Below are 9,235 nucleotides of genomic sequence, written 5' to 3' on the forward strand. Positions count from 1 at the left end.
ACGGATGTCCCGTACGTATGAAATAGATTCATTGATTTTCATTAAAGATATTGCCACGAGCTCAAACGCGCACATCCGGTCTGCGGTACACCATACGTATATTATCGAGTGACCGTTCGAATTATTTCGTGAAATTTTCAGACGATAAGCTGAGCAATTTACTTATTTGTGACGCGAATGAAATGTACACCGAGGCAAATTAAATGTCATCGAGCGAAGCGAGCGGGCGGCGACAAGGTATTTTACGCTCCGATTATTGCACTAACAAAGCGCGACCGTTTGTTGCGCTCTTGCGAATCGCAATCGCCCCGAGTGCGAACGGGAAGTTAACTCTCGGAAGCGGAGGTATTTTTAGAGGCGGAGAAGGTGCTCGGTGATCCCTCTCGGTGTGCGTTCCGAGAGCCGGCAGATTAAAAGAAACGATTCTCGAGGCGCGGTAATGCGCCGTTAGCGGTAATAAGATTGAGGTAATAAGTCGTTTTGGAGCGTGACCAGCGCGTGTAGGAGTGTTTGTACATACGTACAACGTATTGCAATGCATGACGAAGGCAATGAAACCACCGGAGAAGGCAGGCAGGCAAGCAGATACGATACGATGCGACGCATCGGGCATTCTCGAATCGGTCTGCGCGGCGGGAAACGAAATTCGACGTGTTGCGCCGCCGTCGACGCGAAAGTCCGTTGGATTATCATAAATCGTCGCGATAGTGACGGAGAAGTCATCGACGTCTCGCACTTCTGGTAAGAGAAAGCACGGAAAGAAACGCGCTCTTGTTTTTGCGACTCGTCGCCAGTTTGCACCGCGCCAGGATAGAGTTTGGTCCTACGATAGAATTTGGTCACGGCCGATTTTGTCAAAATCTTACGAAAGAGAGAGGTATATATAATGACTGTTAAATTAACAATGTCAGATTCTAGTCAATTTAAGTTATTTTTAATCATTTCTATAGGTGCTCCTATATCAAAATATATATATATATATATATATATCGTTCGTTAATTTCATGAAAACAATGGAGCTAAATAAATTTAATTCAAGAAAATTAAATTTGATTCAAATTTAGTTTATTATTATTAAATACATACGTTAATATGAATGATGTTCACTTTGAAATAAACAAAAATGAATTGATTTACATTTTAACATACATGGAAGTTATAAATAATAAAATATTATTTAACTTAAGGGATTCAGTTACCATTAGTCCTTTCATATCTAATAATGTATATTTAATCTTAACCGTAAGTATAAATTCCAAAAAAGTACTGATGATAAAAGTCACAAAAGTATTAATAAAATATAAATATTGTTATAAAAATAAATATTTTTTAATTTTTTTCGTTAAATATAGAACATTTACATCAATTTTTGGTGAGGCTTTATATTTATGACCAAGACTGTACTATCTCACTCTGTAATCTTAATTAAGATTATAGAGTGAAAATAAATTAGAATGAGATGATATATAAATAGTATTGTATATTGTATATAATATTTCTGTCTCGTAAGAGATTTGACAAAATCGCTCGTGGCCAAACTGTTAAAGTACGGTTGCACTTCTTGAATAGTGTTCCACAGAGATAGACGTTCAGAGGCTCTCCTCCTATTGTCGTTATATAATCTTATATCTACGTGTATATCTTTGTTCTACTTTTTTTTTATTCTTGATGCATTATATTACCGCTTACTTTTTTATATTTATAACTTTATACTTTTTGTATATTTTTTCTTTTCTATATACATACTTCTTTTCTTTGATTATTTTTATATTTTTAGAGGGTCTGTCCTAGAGAAAAATAAACGCTTTTATCTGTCTACGTCCTGAAGATCCCATTATCCTGCCGCAAATCGATAACTAATATCGAAATTGTTCACTAAAAAAATATAGATGTAATTTTAAAACCCATGGTACTTTATCTACGCCATATTGATGTTTACATCAACTCCAACACAGTAAAAATGATACATACTGTATATGTGAGTGAAGAATTAGTGTGTTACTTTAAATCCACATCTATATTTCTCAGAGTTGAAATTGAGATTGTCTTGTAGTGCATTCTGTAAACTAGGTCATCAGATGTGAACCTCCTGTAGGAGATATCTTTCCAAAAAAATCGGAGGAAAATTGACACGCGCATTTAAAAATGCAGTTAGCCGGAGAGTTTTTTATGTGTCGGAGAGAGCTCGAGATTTAATCAAAAAACCTTCAGCCGAAAACCGGAAAAGTGACACTGGCAATCGTACTTACAGGATCTCTAGCCACGAAGTGAGATAGGACGATAGTCGATCGGAGATCTTTCCCGTGACTTATCATGACGTCGCTTGTTTACTATCGTGATCAGCTTGCGTTCATTAATCTCGCCGTAAACTATCGATGACTGACAAGCCTATAAATTCGCGCCTTCGCGCTCGTCGAAGGAAGATATCGAGTCTATGTTCAGCGTCGAAAGAAAGATATCGACACTCGCGTAGTATTGAGGTATCGTAAGCATTTCTAATGCCGAAGCCGTAAAGGCTGATCCGAAGCACCGTGCAGCTTAGAATAATTCGCTCCACGAGCTTTCTAATGGACGTGCGTGATAATTGTGTTGCGGAAAAAATAGATAACCTCTATGTTTTGTGACAAGAATGAAACATGGTTTTTTTTAAAAAAAAATAGGTCACAACAATCCGTAGCGGTGCGATGTGCAAAGTTGGTAAAACTGCTGATGCGCGTCATTAAACAATGTACACTTGCACATGTTTTCCAGGAAACGATTTTAAAATTGTACACATGAATGGACGCGTCTGGCACGTTTTCGCGCCTTCGGTATTATCGCCGTCACGTTGATACCATCGGGTTTCGCACTTAGTAATATTATTACGTTTATTACCAACTATTACGAGATAATGACGGCGCTTAATGCGTTTGAACAGATTCGCGACAATGAGCGTCTTGCATAAAGAAAATACTGTTTAAAATAGACTTTGCTTATAAAAAAAAAAAAAACTGTTTTCACGAAAAAAAAAAAAAAACGATTTTGCTGAAGTAATTAATTCGAAGTATTTAATTAGAAAACAATTTTGTTGTATCAAAATAATTACGTAGGAATCTTAGACATACTGAATATAATATATACTGCAAAAAGTTATAATTTTAGCAATTAAGTGTTCTACATAATTATTTTGAAGGTCAACAAAATCATTTTTTTTCTGTATCTAATTGACTTTTTAGGTACTTCAGCAAAAACTGCCCGTGCACGGAATTGTGAAGCCGTCAATAATAACAAATGTTAATACAATGAACATATAGCCCACCCTTAGATTTTAATTATCTAAATTTTCGATCAATAAACTTTCCAATTTATCTTCTTTTTTATTGTCTAATTTAACAATAGCGTGAATTGCCAAGCGTTTATAGTTAACCGAGCACCAATCGCCGTTACTATTATTATAGATATCTCACTTCTCAGAAACGAGCGTCACACGTTTTTTTTAAGGGCAGGCTTAATTGCGGCGAGAGCACAACGGAGAAGAGTCGCAACGTGCATACATACAAAATACAATAGCAGATATACTCTCAGTTGTAATGTTCAGATAATGAGCTTGGTAAAGGCAGGCCGTTGCCCGACGCCTTAGAAATTCTTTAATGACTTCATGTCGCGGTGCGTACACACCGAGATATGTCATTTAAGCTTCGTTCTGCGAGAGAGCCTGCCACTCATTCGTCAAAGTGTCGTGAGAAAGAAAGAGAACAGTATGTGTGTGGAAGGCGATCGGTAGAAGACTAAAACTTCCATCGCAATCGCGACGATTAATTAACGAAGATTTTAGAAATATGAAGTATCCAAAATAGCAACCTTTTTCCAAAATCTGATAATAATTTTTGAGAAAATGGAAGTTTTAATATTAATGTATTAATGTGAAATTATTTATTATAATCAGCAAAGATTTAACAAATCCAACCTAAAAATTGAAAAGAAAAATAAAAAAAGATTTATTCTCCTAATAATTTTAAATTGCCTTTAAGGCAATTTAATTTAATTAAACAATTTAATTTTGATTTAATTGTCAAGATGTTAAAAATTGAGAAATTGGGAGCAATGATCGCAATCCTTTTAATTTTGATTGAAAGTACAATTTTGTATTCCATAAAAAAATCAAGAGAAAGTATCTATGATGTCTAAATAGAACCCGAATGTTTTTTCAGCGTATTTTGAATGGCGTCTTAATACACATGTCACAGAACATTATTTCCACTTCTATTCTTGAAGTAATAAACTGACTGCGGTGAATAATGAACGTCATACTCGATGTAATTAGCTCTGTAGAGGAGAATATATATATAAGTGTGTAACAATACACACACTCGTTAAAAGTTAATGAAGCATATCGACCCTCACTTTCTCAAACAATTGATAAGGTCGTGAGCGAATAAGTAGTTTACAGCTCTCGTTTTCAAAATAAGAAACATATGACGAAAGTTATTATTTGAAAAATATACGTCACACCCTTTCCATCTGTACATTAAAATCTATATCACAAATACATTTTCTGACATAAATCATATTGGAATCTCATCTTTCCATGTTTACAGACAATTTAATTAAAATATATGTTATCAATAGAATCAATTTTCATCATTTATTCTCGCTTGGAAAATTCAATTTTCTCGCGATATGCAAAAGCGATAATAGGATAGATTCGAAACTAATCTATACATAGAATCTGGTGTGACAAATTTATATTAATTATAATATTAATATGAATTTATTAATTATAATATTAATTATTAATTTATAATAATCTACGTATTAAATTAATATTAATTTATATTAATTCGCGTATTAAATTAATTAAGTATTCTGTTGACATACAACAGAAATGTCGTCAGTAATCATGTCAGAATTAACCTTAAGATGTTTCATCTCAATAATACAGAGTAATACGTAGAAGTTTATACCATAATGATATACAAAATATATAAGAAATATTCAATATTAATGATACGTAAATTATCTTTTCTATATAATTACTGATTATATTTCGATAAATTCACTGATATACATTCCTCCAATAATTTACATTAGATAGCGAAACATATATTCGACTAAATCATTGAATATTTTCCAAACTTAAATCCCGCACAATTCCAAAAATCAAATCTATATTCCAAAAATAATTGTAAAATATCACCGAAAATTATAAAGAAGTTTCACGTTTCTGCATGCCGATTCTTTGCACGACAACAATTCAATTGATTATTTCTAAAGTATTACTGTCATCCTGACGACACGCTTATTGTAATTAATTCCGGACGCACTTGTCAAATGTCAATAAATAGATTCTTCTTAAGCGGCACAAATAACGCTATCATGCTTTTCCGCAATCGTAAGATCAGCCGGGTGCTTACCTGAGGAATACTTGCGAAGAATGTCGCTCATCGTGATCGCTTGTGTGTTTATGCAAAATTTCTCAGCTTCCTCAAATTCACTACTCCGAGATTATTTCTCTCTCTCTCTCTCTCTCTCCCTCTAACCAAATTAATAATAGAGCACTTTGTGTTCCGACCGACGACGATCCGTACTCGCCGATCATCCGATCACGACTGCAGCCCTTTGATGCCGGCGCTCCAAGAGAGCGAGCCCGCGAAGGAAAGAGAGGGAGATATCGTCGGCAGATCTGTACCCCCACCACAGTTACGCTCACGAATCGACTCTAACAGACCACTATTGTACGCGCGGCGCTCGTATGAAAACGCACAACGCCAGGATGCCGGCTTAGGACCTCTTTCACCAACTTCTGGTTAAATTAATCGACGATCAACCCGCAGAAATGCCAACAGCAGTTTAATATAATAGAACGTGTCTCTCTCTCTCTCTCTCTCTCCCCCCCCCCGTGTTTAGTTCTCACGTTGGCAATCGTGGTGATTGAGTTAACTTTCGATTAGCGTTAATCAGGGTATCAATCATTAAATTTTATTCCTAGGATGGAAAGTGAAAAGTGAAAATTTTAACCATTGAAGTTAATGGAGTAATTTTTCATTTTTCACTTTTCATCCTAGGAAAAAAGTTTCATGATTGATACCTAGGGTTGGTGAAAGAGGCTTTTAGGTCCAGTTTTACAACTCACGGTTACGGAACTCTTAATCGAGGTCCAGCTTATGCATTATCTCTTTCCAATTCTAGAATTGAAAAGAAATGAGAAACAAGTTGGACTTGAGAATAAGTTGTGAAACTAGTCCTTAGGATGTTGTTTACAACGTCTACCCTAGAAACTATATCAGAGTCTGTAGTAAAGCAATTTTATCAAAATCTTATGAAAAAGAAAGATATAGTCAGTAGCACAAGAACGTAGAGAGCAGTTTTTTTCTGAAAGAAACCGGGTATATTAAAAATTAAAGTTATATTTTAAAAGTACATTAAATTCACTGAAAAGCATTTACTTAGTTATGACATTCAATTACCATTATCATTAATTATAACTTGTCGAGACGTGCCTACGAGATTTTCTAAAGTTTTGAATACCTCTAAATTTTCCGAATGTGCCAAAGATAATTATTTCAAAATAAATATTCGTATTTCTCAAAGCTTCATCTTCGTGATTGATAAGATATTTTTAATCAGATTTACGTACGAAGATGGGGAAAGCCGATGTTTGATCATTTTTACGTTTGTGAAAATTTTATAAAAAACGTCTCATGAAAGCATGATAACAAGCTATAATATAGAAATTATATTATTAATCACTAATAATGATTAATAATATAATTTCTCCCTGTATATATATTACTCACTCTATAACTTTAAAATTATGGAACGGACAGTACAAGTTAGAGTGAGATAGTATATATACAGAGAGAAATTATATATACCTTCCTTTTTCGTAGAATTTTGATAAAATCGGTCGTAGTCAAACTCTGTTATAGGGTCTCTAATCTACCCCATAAATCGATTCGTCGAGCCCGCACGTATAATATTAACTATATTATGAAATACCGACAAATTTTCATATTAATATCTTCATTCGTAGTCATTAGAAATCTTATAGGCAAAAGTCAAGCGAAAATTCAACTAAAGGATCTTTTCGTTTAAAAATTAGATTCAGTAAGCTTTCAATGTTGCTTCATACTCTTGGAAAATTGATTTTTCAAAAAAATTTATATCTACAAGAGGAACGAAATGAAGGAGACTACAGTACAGTTGTGCCATAACTAACTGAATACAAAATAGGCTTCGCTATGTGAAGACTTGACTTAGTGTCACAACGGGTCTTACATCTTCTTCAAGAATAATAATAGTACATGGAAAAAGGACTGTTTCGCTAGGCTAAAAGTTTAGCTAGATACAGATCTGAAAACAATTTTGTCGAGCTATGAAAATAATTATTATTATATAAAACTTTCAAACTAGTTGCTAGAATATGTCAAAACTTTTTGCAGTACATGCTTCAAATTTCTACTATATATAATAATAATTGATGATTCAATAAAGTTATTTTTAAATCTGTATCTAACTAAATTTTTAGATATTTCAGCAAAACCGTTCTGTGTACAAATAAGCGAAGAAAGCTATATTCGGTCAAAGCGAATCTTGATACTTATTAATATTTATATGGAATTTTTACAGTTTCTAATAATTTCCAACAATAATAATAATTATAATGATGTTAATATAGCAACACTTTGCTAGAATTAAAAGATAAAGCATAATGATTAATAAAATTAACACATAACGCAGACTCAATTTTCGAGCTGTCGCAGTCGTCTCCCGAAATCGAGGAGGATGTAAAACGTGCGATTACTTACGCTACAGCGAATCCCTCTCAACACTCGTGGCCTGTGGATAACGACGCGCCGAGCGTGTCAATCGTCATCGCGATTCCTCCGGGGCTGCCGAGTCTCTCCCTCGTCCGCTTGATCCCGCTTTCCACCCCTTCTGTCCTCGCCGATAGACAACCACGTGCACGCCACTGTCCCGGCGAACACGGAACCGTGAGCCGTGGGATACCCGGTTCGGGTGAAGCGCATCGGAGCACTGCGTGCGGCGCACAGAGCGCAGACGCACCCCGGTGCGTGCGTTCCCCACCGTGCCCCATTCATCCCCGTGCATTTACGGCGAGGAACGACGCCAGACGACCTACCCGTGAGGAAAGAGAGAGAGATTCCTCCCGGCAAACCCCCTTAATCAATACTCGACATCCTCCGCACCTACCGCGAATATCATCCTCGCGATCCTCTCTGGACCGCGCGCGAGAGTTTCGGCGGTCCTCTGAATAAAACGCGATATACGTTATTCTCCGAAAGAAGCGGAAAAAAAAAGGACGACCGGTGTCGGTGCGAGGGGTTGCGGTTTTTTGTATGTGCCGCGTCGAGAGTAGAGCAAATAAATGGTCCTTTAACGTAACGGCTAACCCGTCGTGCGCGAGAAAGCGCCGACGGCTCTATTTTTAAATGGGTCGATTCAATGAAATTATGCAGAAGGAACCAACCGCGTGAAATGAAATTTCTCCTGTTTAAAATACGATAAAAATGTTGAATTATTACGGTACACAAAGGTTAAGAAGGAAATCTGTACTATTTTATGAAAGACAGACAATCTGTCTGAAATATTAAAGGAAAAATGTATTCTCGCGTCGTACTGGAAAATGGTACTCTTCTCCAATTAGGAAGAAATCATTGGAAGGGATTTCACCTCCGCCTCGAATCGGACCCTTTTCTGACAGAAGAGATATGTTCGTGCAGAAAATGTCGATTTCCCGAGCGGCGGGTAACGGCGGCCTCGATTAAATGCATTACGTGACAAGTAGAATCAACCGGCTGTATCGACTCCCCGAGGAGCACGGCACGAGTGGCTGCATTTATGTCGTTAGAAACGTTAATTAGTGAAAAGAGTTTTACACCGCGTGTTGTGGAACAATGAAATAAAATCTCGCAATCTAATTACGAGATTATACACACCGAGAAAAATTTCTAGTTGAAAATGAACAAATCAGAACCTTCCGATTAAACCTATTATAATTTTAGTTAAAATAAAGATATCCAATTATGATGACCGATCGATGCGATCAGAATCTTACTGATTCATTCGTTATCAACCAGAATTTTTTTCGTATATGCTCGGAGAATATTTGTCGAATACCTTCTTTCCAAAATAATAATCTTTTTCGTTCATGAAAAGAAGCTGGGCTTATAAAGGAGAATTGCTGATGCATTCAAATCGATAGCAACTGGATACCGAATTTTGTACGCAAGTA

At 35.8% G+C, this 9,235-nt stretch overlaps 1 protein-coding gene across 3 annotated transcripts in view; it reads right to left on the reverse strand.

The window, feature by feature from the left end:
- LOC108750780 (growth arrest-specific protein 2-like) overlaps nucleotides 1–8,971 on the reverse strand; it is a 39,680-nt gene extending 30,709 nt beyond the window's left edge. For 2 of the 3 annotated variants that reach the window (XM_018490512.1, XM_018490509.1), the window contains exon 1: nucleotides 5,394–5,606. The gene's annotated coding sequence lies outside the window, so the exon portion shown is untranslated. Of the gene's footprint in view, nucleotides 1–5,393; nucleotides 5,607–7,787 lie in introns of those variants that run through there. The other variant, XM_018490510.1, reaches the window with a different exon arrangement.
- Between the last annotated feature and the right edge of the window lie 264 nt (nucleotides 8,972–9,235).

The sequence above is a fragment of the Trachymyrmex septentrionalis genome, unplaced genomic scaffold (assembly GCF_001594115.1).
Source record: "Trachymyrmex septentrionalis isolate Tsep2-gDNA-1 unplaced genomic scaffold, Tsep1.0 scaffold37, whole genome shotgun sequence".
NCBI lineage: Eukaryota > Metazoa > Arthropoda > Insecta > Hymenoptera > Formicidae > Trachymyrmex > Trachymyrmex septentrionalis.